At 41.5% G+C, this 19,088-nt stretch overlaps 1 pseudogene; it reads right to left on the minus strand.

The window, feature by feature from the left end:
* Positions 1-2,455: 2,455 nt before the first annotated feature.
* LOC121585617 lies at positions 2,456-18,882 on the minus strand (annotated as a pseudogene).
* Between the last annotated feature and the right edge of the window lie 206 nt (positions 18,883-19,088).

Below are 19,088 nucleotides of genomic sequence, written 5' to 3' on the forward strand. Positions count from 1 at the left end.
AATTGCATAGTGCAATGCCATACAAATTGCTCTTCACTGTAGAATAAATAGTGTGAGCTTTTGAGCAATATCACATTTGTTGATGCACAATGACTTATGTCACATTGCTTTCACTCCCTTTATCTTGGTTCCCAGCGTTCGGTGCTACGTGAGGGGAGACATGTTCATATTTCCACATGAAACACACACACACACACACACACACACACACACACACACACACACACAAAGACAGACACAAAGACAGAGACACACACAATTCCCTGACAATGGATCAGATTATGCAGGGAGACTGAACAAAGGAGGCGTTATTGATTCAAGAGTTGTATTATTCTTCGCATCTTTGGAGAGGAAAGATGCCTCATCTCTCTATGCTAGCGTCTTTGTCTTCGTCTCTATATCGAGACATGAGCGCTGCTTCACACTCCGGCGAGAAGTTTCCCATGAAGCTAATTACTGACAGTGGTTGCGTCCAAAATGGCACCCTATTCCTTATATAGTGCCCATGGGTCCTGGTCAAAAGTAGTGCACTGTTTAGTGAATAGGGTGCCATGTGGGACGCAGCCCTTTCAGGTCCTTTCAGGTCCTCTCAGGTCCTCTCAGGTCCTCTCAGGCTCCAGGAGCCTCTGTTGTCCTCACAAACACAAGAGGGAAAGAAAGGAAATGAACACAGAGATCCTGAGCAGTTCAGTGGAGGCTGCTGAGGGGAGGATGCCTCATAATAATGTCTGGAATGGCAGGAATGGAATGGCATCAAACACATTGAAAACATGTTTGTACCATTCCACTTACTCCACTCCAGCCATTACCACAAGCCCGTCCTCCTCAATTAAGGTGCCACCAACCTCCTGTGAATTTTTTTATTTCACAGACAGTACTTTAATATAATTACAACATTCCCTAAAAGCATCCATTTCATTTGGCCTTGAGTTAGTACAGTTAGTTTCTTCTGAGGTGTCCCAGTCAGAGTGCCTCAGATTTTGCGGCGAGTCTGAGCCACACACCCCTTAACCTTCTCGCTGGCTCCATCTCAATAGTCTAAAGCAGGGGTAGGCAACTAGATTCAACCGCAGGACGATTTTTGTCCAAGCGGTTGGCCGGAACATAATTGTAATAACTTGTACACTGCAAACCACAACCAAGCCCAAAAACAGATTGTATTTGAAAATAACAATAATTTCATCGCTTGATTACATTGAGACACCATCACATACACTACCGGCCAAAAGTTTTAGAACACCTACTCATTCAAGGGTTTTTATTTATTTTTACTATTTTCTACATTGTAGAATAATAGTGAAGACATCAAAACTATGAAATAACACATATGGAATCATGTAGTAACCAAAAAAGTGTTAAACAAATCAAAATATATTTTATATTTGAGATTCTTCAAATAGCCACCCTTTGCCTTGATGACAGCTTTGCACACTCTTGGCATTCTCTCAACCAGCTTCATGAGGTAGTCACCTGGAAAGCTCAAATAAGCAAAGAGAAACGACAGTCCATCATTACTTTAAGACATGAAGCTCAGTCAATACGAACATTTCAAGAACTTTGAAAGTTTCTTCAAGCGCAGTCGCAAAAACCATCAAGCTCTATGATGAAACTGGCTCTCATGAGGACCACCACAGGAATGGAAGACCCAGAGTTACCTCTGCTGCAGAGGATAAGTTCATTAGAGTTACCAGCCTCAGAAATTGCAGCCCAAATAAATGCTTCACAGAGTTCAAGTAACAGACACATCTCAACATCAACTGTTCAGAGGAGACTGTGTGAATCAGGCCTTCATGGTCGAATTGCTGCAAAGAAACCACTACTAAAAGGACACCAATAAGAAGAAGACTTGCTTGGGCCAAGAAACACAAGCAATGGACATTAGACCGGTGAAAATGTGTCCTTTGGTCTGGTTCCAACCACCGTGTCTTTGTGAGACGCGGTGTAAGTAAACGGATGATCTCCGTATGTGTATTTCCCACCGTAAAGCATGGAGGAGGGGGTGTTATGGTGTGGGGGTGCTTTGCTGGTGACACTGTCTGTGATTTATTTAGAATTCCAGGCACTTTTAACCAGCATGGCTACCACAGCATTCTGCAGAGATACGCAATCCCATCTGGTTTGGGCTTGGTGGGACTATCATTTGTTTTTCAACAGGACAATGACCCAACACACCTCCAGGCTGTGTAAGGGCTATTTGACCAAGGAGAGTGATGGAGTGCTGCATCAGATGACCTGGCCTCCACAATCCCCTGACCTCAACCAAATAGAGATGGTTTGGGATGAGTCGGACCGCAGAGTGAAGGAAAAGCAGTGCTCAGCATATGTGGGAACTCCTTCAAGAGTTCCATATGTGTTATTATATAGTTTTGATGTCTTAACTATCATTCTACAATGTAGAAAATAGTAAAAATAAAGAAAAACCCTTGAATGAGTAGGTGTTCTAAAACTTTTGACCTGTAGTGTATGTCTCTCTTATATTTGTGGGAATACTTGGTGAACAGATTTCCTGAATTAAAATACATTTTAGCTGAATTCCTGGTAATTCTAGTCTTTTCTCACAGAAAACTAAAATCCTTAAAACTTAACTAAAAACTTTGAGAAATAAAACATATACATTGCGGGCCGGTTTTGGCCGTATGTTGCCAACCCCTGGTCTAAAGTGTCTTCCTTCCTCATCAACTTTCCTTAATCTGCACTGATGAATTGGACATATCTGTGGGGTGTCCACTATGTGAAATAAAACGTCTCTCTTGAATAAGTGACTAAATGAGACTAACCTGTCCTGTAAAAATACAGGTTCAATGAAAAATCAGAGTAGATGAAGGAGAGGAGACAAGGAAAGAGAGCCACTTTAAACTATTGAGATGCACCACCTCCCTCTCTGTTCACTATGGTAGTATCCCATCTACTCCTTCACTTCTTGAACCCGTCCTCCTGGATGTCGAACTGTCTGTTGGGCTTGGTGGACTCCAGCATCAGCTCATCCAGCTGTCCCACCTGCTCGTCCTGGAACAGATTGAGATCCCCCTCCGACAGCTCTGCTCCAAACTCCACCTTCTTCACACAGACTCCAGCACCTGAGTCAGCAAGGTGTCACGGTAGTTCTAGAGGAGAGACAGAGAGAGAGAAGGAACATTTAGACACAGTTCTTGATGTCGCTGTAGTTCTACACAGAGGAGAAATAAAAGGATAATTAACACAATGACATTCCCTATGGGGATCAATTAAGTGTTAATCTATCCATCTGTATACTAGTGGTTCCTGGTTACTGTACTGTACCCCTAATCACATGCTCAAAGTACCCCCTGATGTGCAAATGTTCAATTGGTTTATGTCTTCCTAAGTACCCCGTGTGGATAGGCCAGGTACACCCAGAGAACCACTACTTTAGACATATCAAAGAACTCACCATTCCATTCCCCTTCAGTGAATCCATTACTCTGGCAAACCTATGCCTACAGAGGATTTTCAATAGTCAATTCCATTGAATTAATTAGGAAATACAACAGATAGGTAATGTATGATAATAAACTGGGTGGTTCGAGCCCTGAATGCTGATTGACTGACAGCCGTGGTATATCAGACCGTATACAACGGATATGACAAAACATTTATTTTTACTGCTCTAATTATGTTGGTAACCAGTTTATAATAGCAATAAGGCACCTCAGGGGTTTGTGGCATACGGCCAATATACCACGGCTAAGGGCTGTGTCCAGGCACACCGCGATGCGTCGTGCCTAAGAACAGCCCTTAGCCGTGGTATATTGGCCATATACCACACCCCCTCGGGCCTTATTGCTTAAATATATCACATCAATATGGAAAGCACATATCTCCAGTCTATAGACAAAAATCATTGGACTGCTTTACCACCCTCACTGCATGAATCAATCCATTCTATAGCATGAATCTATTCAATAAGGTTGATTGGGTATAAGGGAGTCCCGTGGAGTCTTCCCTGGTTATTATCTCGGGAGTTCCTGGACCTATCATGGGATTTGACACGGACACTACAGGGGTCACTGGCGGATGATCCGAGCTCATTTAAAGGGCTAATAGAGGTCATATCCCACACCTGACCTGCAACGCAGCCAGTCAGACCTGGTCAGAAATGGAGATTGACTTGTGGTTCAAAACTGTTCAGGGCTAGCAGCTAATACTTTTACAACTCAATGATGCCATCCAACATGCCAGTCTGTCACACTACATTGTACAATAGCAGGCAAGGCAAGAGTCTAGGGCTGAGGCTGACTATAAGAGATATGGGTGACCAGAATCCATTTTTATTGTCTAAAATGTCAACCCTTCAGAGTACGCTCTCTCACTTTCAGCTCTCTAAGCACACATTACTGCATAAAGAGGACCAAACCACTTAACTAATTCAGTGCAGTGAGTGCACTCTGCAGAGTTAACACATTTGTGCAGGTCAACCACATCAATATAAGCAGTTGATCACTATAACCGTGGAGTGCACTGTATGGCAAATACAGGTAACAGAATAGTAATCAATTCCATTTCAATGATTCCTTTTCCCTTGTATCCTCCTTGCTATGATACTGGGACAGATGATGTCCATCAAGCTAGTATCATCTCCGCTGGACCATGTCCAAGACAACATCAGGAAACAGTGTGTCATTTGACCCTGGCCAGACAGACCTGCCAAGACCACTTATGAATCACAACAACAAGGAGACATAGAGCAAACACAACATCCATTTTCATTCAAACAAAAAATTAAATGAAAATCCCTGTCTGGAGTTGGAACAAATGTTACGACCTCACATCGAGCCATTCACAAAAACATCGTAAGGTTTTGGAAGTGGTTCAATTTAAAGAAATAACAGGCCATTTGCCTAAAAGGCTTTCTCCTGTCTTGTACATAATGGAATTATTTTGAGTGTTGGCCAAGGGGTCATATTTCTTGGACATAGGAGAGCAGTCGTGTGCTGGAGTCACTAGTAAGAACACTTTGGGGTTGTCGTGAAGACCCGGGACACACATTTCAATGTCAAATTCTCACTTCTTTGGAAACCTTTTAGCTGTTATGCAGAAATCACTTTCTCAAGGTTACAGTACAGTACAACTTTATTTGTCCATTGGTAACAGAAATGTGTTGGAAATTTAGTATAAAGCTGATATCCTATCGATTCTACTTTCTCAGGGTAAATTTTGAACAACAGACAGTCTGTGTACATTTTTAACTCCTCTCTTCAGTAAACCTATTTTCTCTAGTCTGACTGGATTTGCTCCAAAGCAATTTGCGTAAAGTATTCCCTAGTCTTGCTAGGGTAGCTTTGGTTGGTGCTGCCCTTACAATTGGGGGTTGGATATGAAGAATATGTTACTTTGAGGTCCAAACATCCCTCTGACACTTGACACGACTCAAACAGATGGTTGGCTGCCAATCAACTAATGAAACGCACATCTCTCTCTCTCTCCCTTACTCTGCATCTCTTGGTCATAGTCAAGGTAATTCCTATTCCTCCGTCTCAGTCTCAGTCTCCCCAGTCCCTACCATACTGGCCGTATTAAGCAGGCCTGGTCCTTGCTTCTGTGGTGTCTCTCTCCCCCCTCTGTTCCACGGGATCCTGTGTAACTGGATCAGAATGAACACGTAGAGCTTGTAATCAGGTTAGGAGGCTGTGTGTGTGTGTGTGTGAGAGAGAAATAATGTGTGCGCGTGTCTCTCAGTGTGTGTAATCACATTTAGGATTCTCTCTCCTCATCTGTTCTTTGGGCTCTGCCTGCCACCCTTCTGCACTTCTCAGAGGCAGCTTGGATGGAGGGAGGGAGCAGTGATTCACCGGAGAGAGAAAGGGAAGAAGGAGAGTGAGAGGGAAGGAGAGAGAGAGGGAAGAAGGAGAGAGAGAGAGAGAGAGAGAGATTCTGAACCTGAATGAATTTACGTTCTGGTACATTGGTTACATCAGGGCTCTACAGTGCGACCATTTTAATCGCATTTGCGACTAAAAATAGACGTGTGCGAACTGCAAAAGTAAAATATGAGCACGTGCGAGTAAAATGTATAGCAAAATTGTAAATTGTACAAATTGGATTCGTAACATATGATACGAATTGGGCATGCCATTATTTTAGCTACCATGGCTATGCCCCCATAGGATGACAATGCCCCCATCCACACGGCTCGAGTGGTCACTGAATGGTTTAATGAGCACGAAAACGATGTTATCAATATGCCATGGCCGTCTCAGTCACCAGATCTCAACCCAATTGAACACTTATGAGAGATTCTGGAACGGCGCCTGAGACAGCGTTTTCCGCCACCATCAACAAAACACAAAATTATCTAGCCACAATCTGCGCACTCGCTATATAACGCAAAATTATTGGTGAGAAAACCATCAGTAGACTTGAAAATGCGATGGAAACCCATTTAACTTGTATCTTTGAATCAGTACATGGAATTTAACCGCAAAAGGTAGTTTTATGTGCACTACGTCATCACGCATAACCTTTTATCCACAACAAGTCAATTTGATATGGAAACACATCTCTGGTGGGAAATGCACATATTGTTTTTATGCATATTTTATAATATTTGCATGAAAATCTGTCACCAATTGGATGGAAACCTAACTCTATGCTGTGCGTGCACTGTAGGCCTAAGTGAAGTGCTGAAAGATTCATTTTTAGAAGCTCACCCCACAGCACAGGCATAGAAGTTGGTCTAATTTACTGGAAAGTCTACTAAAGCGTGACTGTCCTTGTGTTTCTTGGCTATTTATATTGTTTTGTTCACACGCTAGGTTACTTTTCAATGTTAGCTTGGGTTTGCTGCAAGTGCAAGCGAAGATACAATGTAGATTCAGTCTCACTCAGAGACAGACGAGTTTCACTATTATCACGGCAACTCCCCCGCCCTTAAAGGGGCAGCTGAACATTATCACAACTAAATTACTTAAATATTTGAGGGTATATTGTGGAACACGCCAAAATCATTTTATTATTGAACTTTTAGTCATTTCTTATCATTAAAACACTATTCCTTCCTCGGGGGCACATGTGCTCCTTGTAAAATCTGTGTACATTCCAAACCACTCTCTTCTCCTATAACTCCTATGGTCATTGTCCAATGTTCACAGCTAGAAAACATTTTGGTAATCATTTTTCATTTCTGTGTCTTTCTTTGGTCCCACTTCCCACTGTATATTTTCACTGCAACATATCAAGGTTGGTAGGGATGTGACAATACCAGTATCGCAATTTTTTTCCATGCATGAAGCAGAACAAACTCTTTGGTCCTTTAAAAACCTGCTGTATGTAAAATAGTGTGTATAGCTTGGAAAATAAATAAATGTGACTCTGGATGAGAACATAATGATGTTTGTTTTCAACATTAGGGCTGTTTTCCTAAAGAAGTAAAATCTGCTTTGTGTTTTGTTTCCTTGCCACGATACTAACGAGTATCGCTATCCACTTTGCCGCTCTGACATTGCTCGTCCATATATTTATTTATATATTCTTAATTCCATTGCTTTACTTAGATTTATGTGTATTGGGTATATGTTGTGAAATTGTTAGATATTACTTGTTAGATATTACTGCACTGTTGGAGCTAGGAAAACAAGCATTTTGCTACACCTGCACTAACATCTGCTAAACACGTGTATGTGACCAATAAAAATGGATTTGATTTGATTTATACTGGTATCGTTCCGTCCATAACACATACCATGTCAAGGAGCAATGCCCGCTGTTCACACTGCACATGTAGAGCTGCAGTAATGGGGAGTGGGGAACGTGGTGAGTCATGACTCATGATATAGCCTAGGCCTAAAGACAAACCCAAGCCATTTCTATAGATTTTTTTTAACCATTTATTTCACCAAGGTAATTATCTTTCCCAAGAGCAACTGGACCAAGACAACAGCAAGTAATGGAGAGACTTGTATAGAGCCAGGAGAGAAGGAGAAGAGACGGAGAAGAGAATAAAGGAGAAGAGAAGGAGAAGAGAAGAGAAGAGAATAGATTATTAAACAGCAGCTCCATCCCCCATGGATTCCTATTCTCCGCCGTCATCAAAGACAAAAGGACTCTCTGCTCTGGCATCCAGCTGCCATCCCATCACCACTTCATTAGACGCATTACTGCAGGTGGATGGATTCCCTTCCTCTCTAATTCATCATTACACTGGAAAAACACTCTCTGTAGGTTCCTCACAGACAGTCATAGTAACACAAACTGGGCCATATCTGGGTTCAGTTTACCCCCATATGTGAAGCATATTGAGCACCTGGTAGAAAATCACAAGGCTATATCAATCCTATCAATTATGATTAATTCATGAATAATTCATAATTCATTATGACCTTCTGTATCACAAAGGAGATACATAATCATTATTGGTTGGATAAATAATACATAAAGGAATAAATGGTTTGATAAATAAATCCTTGGAGGCTATCAGGACACAGGCTTATGCCAGTCTGCCTGTGAAGTCATTTTACTTGCAGAATCCAAAAAGACCCATATTGAATGGCAGAATAAGTAGTCTAGTCTCAGTCCAGAATGCCACTGTCAGACAGCACCATCTGTGTGTTACACTCCATTCATTTGCCAGTAAATTAAGTTAGAAATAGTGCTACTAATGCACATGACACCAAAAACACGTATCGCAAAAGTAATGATGCTTTTGTTTGTTTGTGTGTATCTAACATCATGCTTCATGATTGTTTTTGAGACCCAACATCTTAAGAGGACTTTGAACCACCTCTGAGAAGTAGCACAAAGGAGGCTTGGCAGATGAAATGCATCGAAGCCTCTGGTGTGTGTACATATGGCAGATTGGTATGGGGAAAGTTGCTCTGATGATTCTCATCACTTAATTTGTCATGCTCCACTCAACGAAGACCGAGTGAACCTGGGAACCTGTGTGTGTGTTAGTAATGTTCCATTTGAATATCAGTGTAGTTTTCATCTTTGGTTGACTGGATATCTTACAGTGGGGAAAAAAAGTATTTAGTCAGCCACCAATTGTGCAAGTTCTCCCACTTAAATAGATGAGAGAGGCCTGTAATTTCCATCATAGGTACACGTCAACTATGACAGACAAATTGAGAAAAAAAAATCCAGAAAATCACATTGTAGGATTTTTTATGAATTTATTTGCAAATTATGGTGGAAAATAAGTATTTGGTCACCTACAAACAAGCAAGATTTCTGGCTCTCACAGACCTGTAACTTCTTCTTTAAGAGGCTCCTCTGTCCTCCACTTGTTACCTGTATTAATGGCACCTGTTTGAACTTGTTATCAGTATAAAAGACACCTGTCCACAACCTCAAACAGTCACACTCCAAACTCCACTATGGCCAAGACCAAAGAGCTGTCAAAGGACACCAGAAACAAAATTGTAGACCTGCACCAGGCTGGGAAGACTGAATCTGCAATAGGTAAGCAGCTTGGTTTGAAGAAATCAACTGTGGGAGCAATTATTAGGAAATGGAAGACATACAAGACCACTGATAATCTCCCTCGATCTGGGGCTCCACACAAGATCTCACCCCGTGGGGTCAAAATGATCACAAGAACGGTGAGCAAAAATCCCAGAACCACACGGGGGACCTAGTGAATGACCTGCAGAGAGCTGGGACCAAAGTAACAAAGCCTACCATCAGTAACACACTACGCCGCCAGGGACTCAAATCCTGCAGTGCCAGACGTGTCCCCCTGCTTAAGCCAGTACATGTCCAGGCCCGTCTGAAGTTTGCTAGAGTGCATTTGGATGATCCAGAAGAGGATTGGGAGAATGTCATATGGTCAGATGAAACCAAAATATAACTTTTTAGTAAAAACTAAACTTGTTGTGTTTGGAGGAGAAAGAATGCTGAGTTGCATCCAAAGAACACCATACATACTGTGAAGCATGGGGGTGGAAACATCATGCTTTGGGGCTGTTTTTCTGCAAAGGGACCAGGACGACTGATCCGTGTAAAGGAAAGAATGAATGGGGCCATGTATCGTGAGATTTTGAGTGAAAACCTCCTTCCATCAGCAAGGGCATTGAAGATGAAACGTGGCTGGGTCTTTCAGCATGACAATGATCCCAAACACACTGCCCGGGCAACGAAGGAGTGGCTTCGTAAGAAGCATTTCAAGGTCCTGGAGTGGCCTAGCAAGTCTCCAGATCTCAACCCCATAGAAAATCTTTGGAGGGACTTGAAAGTCCGTGTTGCCCAGCGACAGCCCCAAAACATCACTGCTCTAGAGGAGATCTGCATGGAGGAATGGGCCAAAATACCAGCAACAGTGTGTGAAAACCTTGTGAAGACTTACAGAAAACGTTTGACCTGTGTCATTGCCAACAAAGGGTATATAACAAAGTATTGAGAAACTTTTGTTATTAACCAAATACTTATTTACCACCATAATTTGCAAATAAATTCATTAAAAATCCTACAATGTGATTTTCTGGATTTTCTTTTCTCATTTTGTCTGTCATAGTTGACGTGTAACTATGATGAAAATTACAGGCCTCTCATCTTTTTAAGTGGGAGAACTTGCACAATTGGTGGCTGACTAAATACTTTTTTCCCCCACTGTAACTATGCTGTTGAAATGAGTAGTATGTCTCTGAAAAGAAAAGCAGAGAACATTTGGAACTTCAATTTATTAATTGAAAATGTTCCTCAGTTTTCAACAAAGGTTTATAATGTCATTAACTGAACTTGAATTAGGGTATGTATACAGTTAAAGTCGGAAGTTTACATACAGTGAGGGAAAAAAGTATTTGATCCCCTGCTGATTTTGTACATTTGCCCACTGACAAAGAAATGATCAGTCTATAATTTTAATGGTAGGTTTATTTGAACAGTGAGAGACAGAATAACAACAAATTAATCCAGAAAAACGCATGTAAAAAATGTTAGAAATTGATTTGCATTTTAATGAGGGAAATAAGTATTTGACCCCCTCTCAATCAGAAAGATTTCTGGCTCCCAGGTGTCTCTTATACAGGTAACGAGCTGAGAATCAATCAGATTTCAAACTCTCCACCATGGCCAAGACCATCGCCAAGCAGCTTGGTGAGAAGGTGACAACAGTTGGTGCGATTATTTGCAAATGGAAGAAACACAAAAGAACTGTCAATCTCCCTCTGCCTGGGGCGCCATGCAAGATCTCACCTCGTGGAGTTGCAATGATCATGAGAACGGTGAGGAATCAGCCCAGAACTACACGGGAGGATCTTGTCAATAATCTCAAGGCAGCTGGGACCATAGTCACCAAGAAAACAATAGGTAACACACTACGCCGTGAAGGACTGAAATCCTGCAGTGCCCGCAAGGTCCCCCTGCTCAAGAAAGCACATATACATGCCCATCTGAAGTTTGCCAATGAAAATCTGAATGATTCAGAGGAGAACTGGGTGAAAGTGTTGTGGTCAGATGAGACCAAAATCGAGCTCTTTGGCATCAACTCAACTCGCCGTGTTTGGAGGAGGAGGAATGCTGCCTATGACACCAAGAACACCATCCCCACCGTCAAACATGGAGGTGGAAACATTATGCTTTGGGGGTGTTTTTCTGCTAAGGGGACAGGACAACTTCACTGCATCAAAGGGACGATGGACGGGGCCATGTACCGTCAAATCTTGGGTGAGAACCTCCTTCCCTCAGCCAGGGCATTGAAAATGGGGCGTGGATGGGTATTCCAGCATGACAATGACCCAAAACACACGGCCAAGGCAACAAAGGAGTGGCTCAAGAAGAAGCACATTAAGGTCCTGGAGTGGCCTAGCCAGTCTCCAGACCTTAATCCCATAGAAAAACTGTGGAGGGAGCTGAAGGTTTGAGTTGCCAAACATCAGGCTCGAAACCTTAATGACTTGGAGAAGATCTGCAAAGAGGAGTGGGACAAAATCCCTCCTAAGATGTGTGCAAACCTGGTGGCCAACTACAAGAAACGTCTGACCTCTGTGATTGCCAACAAGGGTTTTGCCACCAAGTACTAAGTCATGTTTTGCAGAGGGGTCAAATACTTATTTCCCTCATTAAAATGCAAATCAATTAATAACATTTTTGACATGTGTTTTTCTGGATTTTGTTGTTGTTATTCTGTCTCTACCTGTTCAAATAAACCTACCATTAAAATTATAGACTGAGCATTTCTTTGTCAGTGGGCAAACGTACAAAATCAGCAGGGGATCAAATACTTTTTTCCCTCACTTAGCCAAATACATTTAAACTCAGTTTTCACAATTCCTGACATTTAATCCTAGTAAAAAGTCCCTGTCTTAGGTCAGTTAGGATCACCACTTTATTTTAAGAATGTGAAATATCAGAATAATAGTAGAGAGAATTATTTATTTCAGCTTTTATTTCTTTCATCACATTCCCAGTGGGTCAGAAGTTTACATACACTCAATTAGTATTTGGTAGCATTGCCTTTAAATTGTTTAACTTGGGTCAAACGTTTCAGGTAGCCTTCCACAAGCTTCCCACACTAAGTTGGGTGAATTTTGGCCCATTCCTCCTGACAGAGTTGGTGTAACTGAGTCAGGTTTGTAGGCCTCGCTCGCACACGCTTTTTCAGTTCTGCCCACAAATGTTCTATAGGATTGAGGTCAGGGCTTTGTGATGGCCACTCCAATACCTTAACTTTGTTGTCCTTAAGCCATTTTGCCACAACTTTGGAAGTATGCTTAGGGTCATTTTCCATTTGGAAGACCCATTTGCAACCAAGCTTTAAACTTCCTGACTGATGTCTTGAGATGTTACTTAAATATATCCACATAATTTTCCTTCCTCATGATGCCATCTATTTTGTTAAGTGCACCAGGCCCTCCTGGAGCGAAGCACCCCCACAGCATGATGCTGCCACCCCTGTGCTTCACCGTTGGGATGGTGTTCTTCGGCTTGCAAGGAACCCCCTTTTTCCTCCAAACATAACGATGGTCATTATGGCCAAACAGTTCTGTTTGTTTCATCAGACCAGAGGACATTTCTCCAAAAAGTACGATCTTTGTCCCCATGTGCAGTTGCAAACCATAGTCTGTCTTTTTTATGGCGGTTTTGGAGCAGTGGCTTCTTCCTTGCTGATCGGCCTTTCAGGTTATGTCGATATAGGACTCGTTTTACTGTGGATATAGATACTTTTGTACCTGTTTCCACCAGCATCTTCACAAGGTCCTTTGCTGTTGTTCTGGGATTGATTTGCACTTTTCGCACCAAAGTACGTTCATCTCTAGGAGACAGAACGCGTCTCTTTCCTGAGTGGTATTGCGGCTGCGTGGTCCCATGGTGTTTATACTTGAGTACTATTGTTTGTACAGATGAACATGGTACCTTCATGCGTTTGGAAATTGCTCCCAAGGATGAACCAGACTTGGAGGTCTACACATTTTTTTCTGAGGTCTAGGCTGATTTCTTTTGATTTTCCCATAATGTCAAGCAAAGAGGCACTGAGTTTGAAGGTAGGCCTTGAAATACATCCACAGGTACACCTCCAATTGACTCAAATGATGTCAATTAGCCTATCAGAAGCTTCTAAAGCCATGACATCATTTTCTGGAATTTTCCAAGCTGTTTAAAGGCACAGTCAACTTAGTGTATGTAAACGTCTGACCCACTGGAATTGTGATACAGTGAATTATAAGTGAAATAATCTGTCCGTAAATAATTGTTTGAAAAATTACTTGTGTCATGCACAAAGTAGATGTCCTAACCGACTTGCCAAAATGATAGTTTGTTAACAAGAAATTTGTGGAGTGGTTGAAAAACTAGTTTTAATGACTCCAACCTAAGTGTATGTAAACTTCCGACTTCAACTGTACCTATTAAGCCCACCGAAATCTAAGTTTAGACATTTCAAAAATATACTGCCCTAATTTTTGTAAGAAAAGTGGAGATAAAATGAAAGATTAATCTCTAATGTGAAGTTTTATGACTTTACTTAGATGTTTTTGGATAAAATATGTGAAAAGTCGGAACTGGGCTTAAATGGGTACCGAATGTAACCTTTTAGCCCATGGGTGTTCCAAATAATCCCACCTCTTAAATAATCCATTTTAATTAATTTTCAAATGTTCTAAACCTACAAACGGACATTTCTTATGTAAAATTATATTAGTCTCCCCTAAAGTAGCACTCATAAAAGGGGGTGTTCAATCATATCCAGAGATCAATGTGGGCTTTTGTTCTTACCAACCAGTACACACCTAATTCACCTAATCATAGACTTCAATCAAGACATGATTAGTTGAATCAGGTGTGTTATTGCTTGGTTAGAACACAAACCTGCACCCACACTGGCCCTTTGTGGATAAGAAGCCATGCACAAAGTCCATAAGACACACAACTTTTAAAGAATTATCTGAAAGCTGATTCACATTTGCTGTACTGCTATTCTTGTTAATTAGTTCAACTTGTCTTCCTAAAGGGTCGTTCCACTCAAAAAGCACAAGAAAGATAATTTTGACACCCACCATCTCAGATTGTTCTGAAATTGTATATGTTGTTAGAAACAGATACAATTAAAATTCCTGCAACATTATTTGGTTGAAATATAATTTGATCTCTGAAAAATTCCGCTAATTGATTGCACTCAAATTGGCCATTTTAATTTATAGGATTCATATAATATTCAATAAATATAGTACCCAACATCCGACTTGGACCAAGCGTTTTTCTAACAATGAGTTAGACATAAGGAATCCAAAGAAATGGTCAAAAGCCACCCACGGACCCCCCACACCACACACCAATCCCACCCCAACAACGAGTATACAGTATAAGTTCTCTATGTCTGACAAGTAGTATGGAGCTGCGGCTCAGAGTTTCTTCATCCTATGTAATGTGAATTTGGTGATGTTTTATTTATTTTTTTCTGTTCAGAGAAATTAGTCATTGAAGTTGTTAGGTTTATGTCCAATCCTACATCCTGATATTACCAGGTTCTGACCACTAGATTGTGCTGTTCCTGCTATTAGGTGAATTATTTTTTAAAGATCCCTCACCCCATCAATTTTAAAGGGATAGTTCACCCAAATTACAAAATGACACATTGGTTTCCTTACCCTGTAAGCAGTTTATGGACAAGGTATGACAGCAATCCAGCCATTTGATTAGATGTTCAGGAGTCTTATGGCTTGGGGGTAGAAGCTGTTTAGAAGCCTCTTGGACCTAGACTTGGCACTCCGGTACCGCTTGCCGTGCGGTAGCAGAGAAAACAGTCTATGACTAGGGTGGCTGGAGTCTTTGGCAATTTTTATGTTAGGTACTATATTTATTGATTTGAGAGCTAAATATTAGCTTAATATCTCAAATTATATTTCATAAAAATAATGTTGCAGGAATGCTAATCTTAGCTGTTTCTAACTACAGAAACGATTTCAGAACAATCTGAGATGGTGGTGTCATGGCTTGCTGAAATGACATGGAATGACCTTGAAGAGTGAAGACAGTTTAAAATCTCCCTCTCAACTGTTGTATTACAAAGGTACAGGTGGTGGACCAAAAAACTGAATCACCTGGATGAACAAAGGACAACAATATGACACCACCTAAAATTCCATGATTAGTCGCCCAATAGTCATTTTCTTATCCCTCATTTGTTTGCATTTTTGTCCATCACTTGTAGGTCTTCTATCCCTGATATCCCTCACCCTGACCTTATTCTACTCTCTCTGCATCAAAGACTACCTGTCCACTCCAAATGTATTGGAGAGAGTACAGAGGTTTCTAATGGTTCCTAATTGTTTTTAATCTTGGTAAAGGCACCATGGCTAGATACATAATATGCATAAATGTAGTTTTTGTGTGTTTTAATCAATTTATATCTGAACAAAGAAACATATTTATGCTCATTTTCATTGAATATTAGGGATATCAACACACTATCCCCACGTGTTTCAATGAAAACTGGGCTTAATAGGAGCATACTGGGCTTAATTGGAACAACAGTGATTTATGATGAAAAAGACAGAATAGCAAAGTCTACTCATAAAATATTTGGAAATTAATGGTTTGGGGTATAAATATACACTACAGACAACAATATTATTCTAAATTAGTATTGATCTTATTGAACACTATTTATTTATTGCCATTTACATTCTGTATAGAAGGAGTGCTTTTTGTGCTACAGTACCCTTTAAGCCCTCCTGACATAAATGTCCAATAAAAAAAAAAAAGGTATGTATAACAATGCAAGGTTCTTTAAATAGTAAAATAAGACAAAATGCATTAAAAAATGTAAGATGTGAATGCCTAAAATCTATTATCTTGTTGCAGTTCAAGTTATGTTACTATTGTGTGACTGTGACATGCACGCTCGACTGCTTGCATGAAAAACCCATCTTTTCAATTGGTAAGAAATAGTAATTAATGCCCAAGAAATATTCTATCATGTGCATATACACTATATATACAAAGAAATGCGAAAACCCCTTCAAATGAGTGGATTCGGATATTTCAGCCACACCCGTTGCTGACAGGTGTATAAATCGAGCACACAGCCATGCAATCTCCATAGACAAACATTGGCAGTAGAATGGCCCGTACTGAAGAGCTCAGTCACTTTCAACATAGCACCGTCATGGGATGCCACCTTTCCAACAAGTCAGTTCGTCAAATTTCTGCCCTGCTAGAGCTGCCCCGGTCAACTGTAAGTGCTGTTATTGTAAGATGGAAATGTCTAGGAGCAACAACAGCTCAGCCGCGAAGTGGTAGGCCACACAAGCTCACAGAACGGGACTGCCGAGCACTGAAGCACGTAAGCGCGTAAAAGCCGTCTGTCCTCGGTTGCAACTCTCACTACTGAGTTCCAAACTGCCTCTGGAACGTCAGCACAAGAACTGTTCGTTGGGAGCTTCATGAAATGGGTTTCCATTGTCGAGCAGCCGCACACAAGCCTAAGATCACCAAGCGCAATGCCAAGCGTTGGCTGGAGTGGTATAAAGCTCGCCGCCATTTGGCTCTGGAGCAGTGAAAACGCCTTCTCTGGAGTGATGAATCACGCTTCACCATCTGGCAGTCCGACGGACAAATCTGGGTTTGGCGGATGCAGGAGAACGTTACCTGCCCCAATGCATACTGCCAACTGTAAAGTTTGGTGGAGGAAGAATAATTGTCTGGGCCCCTTAGTTCCAGTGAAGGGAAATCTTAACGCTATAGCATACAATTACATTCTAGACGATTCTGTGCTTCAAACATTGTGGCAACAGTTTGGGGAAGGCATGTTTCAGCATGACAATGCCCCCATGCACAAAGCGAGGTCCATACAGAAATGGTTTGTCGAGATCGGTGTGGAAGAACTTGACTGGCCTGCACAGAGCCCTGACCTCAACCCCATCGAACACCTTTGGGATGAATTGGAACGCGGACTGCAAGCCAGGCCTTATCTTCCAACATCCCCCAATGCTCCTTATAGGACACATCACTGCACTCTATACGCCTATGTAAACTGGTCATCTCTGTATACCCGATGCAAGACCCACTGGTTGATGCTTATTTATAAAACCCTCTTAGGCCTCACTCCCCCTATTTGAGATACCTACTGCAACCATCATCCTCCACATACAACACCCATTCTGCCAGTCACATTCTGTTAAAGGTCCCCAAAGCACACACATCCCTGGGTCGCTCATCTTTTGAGTTCAGTTCTCTGCAGCTAGCGACTGGAACAAGATGCAAAAAACACTCAAACTGAACAGTTTTATCTCCATCTCTTCATTCAAAGACTCAATCATAGACAATCTTACTGATTGTTCTGGCTGCTTCGAGTGATGTATTGTTGTCTCTACCTTCTTGCCCTTTGTGCTGTTGTCTGTGCCCAATAATGTTTGTACCATGTTTTGTGCTGCTACCATGTTGTGTTGATACCATGTTGTTGTCATGTTGTGTTGCTACCATGCTGTGTTGTCATGTTGTGTTAATGCCATGCTATGTTGTTGTCTTAGGTCTCTCTTGTCATGATGTGTGTTTTGTCCTATATTTTTATTATATATTTTTTAATCCCAGCCCCCGTCCCCGCAGGAGGCCTTTGGCCTTTTGGTATGCCGTCATTGTAAATAAGAATGTGTTCTTAACTGACTTGCCTAGTTAAATAAAGGTTAAATAAAAAATAAAATCTTGAATCAGAGGTGCAGTCAAGGCTCTGGAATTATGGTAAACACTGCCATCGTTCGGCGAGGGATTGAAAAGCCACGTTCTTCTATAATAACGTGACCAACAATATTGGTTAAATCTCCCGTCTCCTCAAAGATCCTCTATCCAAAGAAAGAGCTAGCATGACCATAAGTATCGGGACGTGCTTACCCATTTCATTTATTAACTACCATTTTATATGTATTGACAGTGCACTTGCAATGATATGCGATTCTGTACTGTTGTCAACTTACATTCCCTCATGAAGACAGTAACCTCGGGCGCCGCCGTTTTGTTCCTTCTGAATTCATCTTTCACATACTGGTCTCCCAGCGCTCTCAAGTCTATGGGCAGGAACCCGTGCAACAGCAGAATCCTCTTGTACAAAGAGAAAACTCTCGATACATGGGAAGGATTCGCCATGAAGTTGTTGGTAAGAGAAACACGCAAAACAAATACATCTAGAACGCTAGCTAGGTATATATGTATATAACGGTTACTTACTTGACTTTCCTTTAAAGACAACTTGGTAGCCGATTGTATGACAGGTGAATGCTAGCTAAGCTATAACTAATAGTGTGATTGCTGGCTCGAGCTCGAGCTCACAGCTTCAAGCCAAGCGACGAGTTCCCTACTATGTAAGGCAAGTCCTTTCGTGACAAATACTAATTCAGATAAAAAGCGAATATCTCTTCAGATTTGCAGCTTTGGCAAACTTACAAACAGTCACATTACAACAAGGATAGTTATTCAATAGACCAGAACAGCGTGCCCTTGTTTATTGATAAGTTGATAAGTTCCTTTCCTGAGGATGGCTCACCCCTCACAGTTCTGGGGGATTTCAACCTCCCTATGTCCACGTTTGACTCATTTCTCTCTGCCTCCTTCTTTCCACTCCTCTCCTCTTTTGACCTCACCCTCTCACCGTCCCCCCCTACTCACAAGGCAGGCAATACGCTTGACCTCATCTTCACTAGATGCTG

Source organism: Coregonus clupeaformis, chromosome 17, assembly GCF_020615455.1.
Source record: "Coregonus clupeaformis isolate EN_2021a chromosome 17, ASM2061545v1, whole genome shotgun sequence".
NCBI lineage: Eukaryota > Metazoa > Chordata > Actinopteri > Salmoniformes > Salmonidae > Coregonus > Coregonus clupeaformis.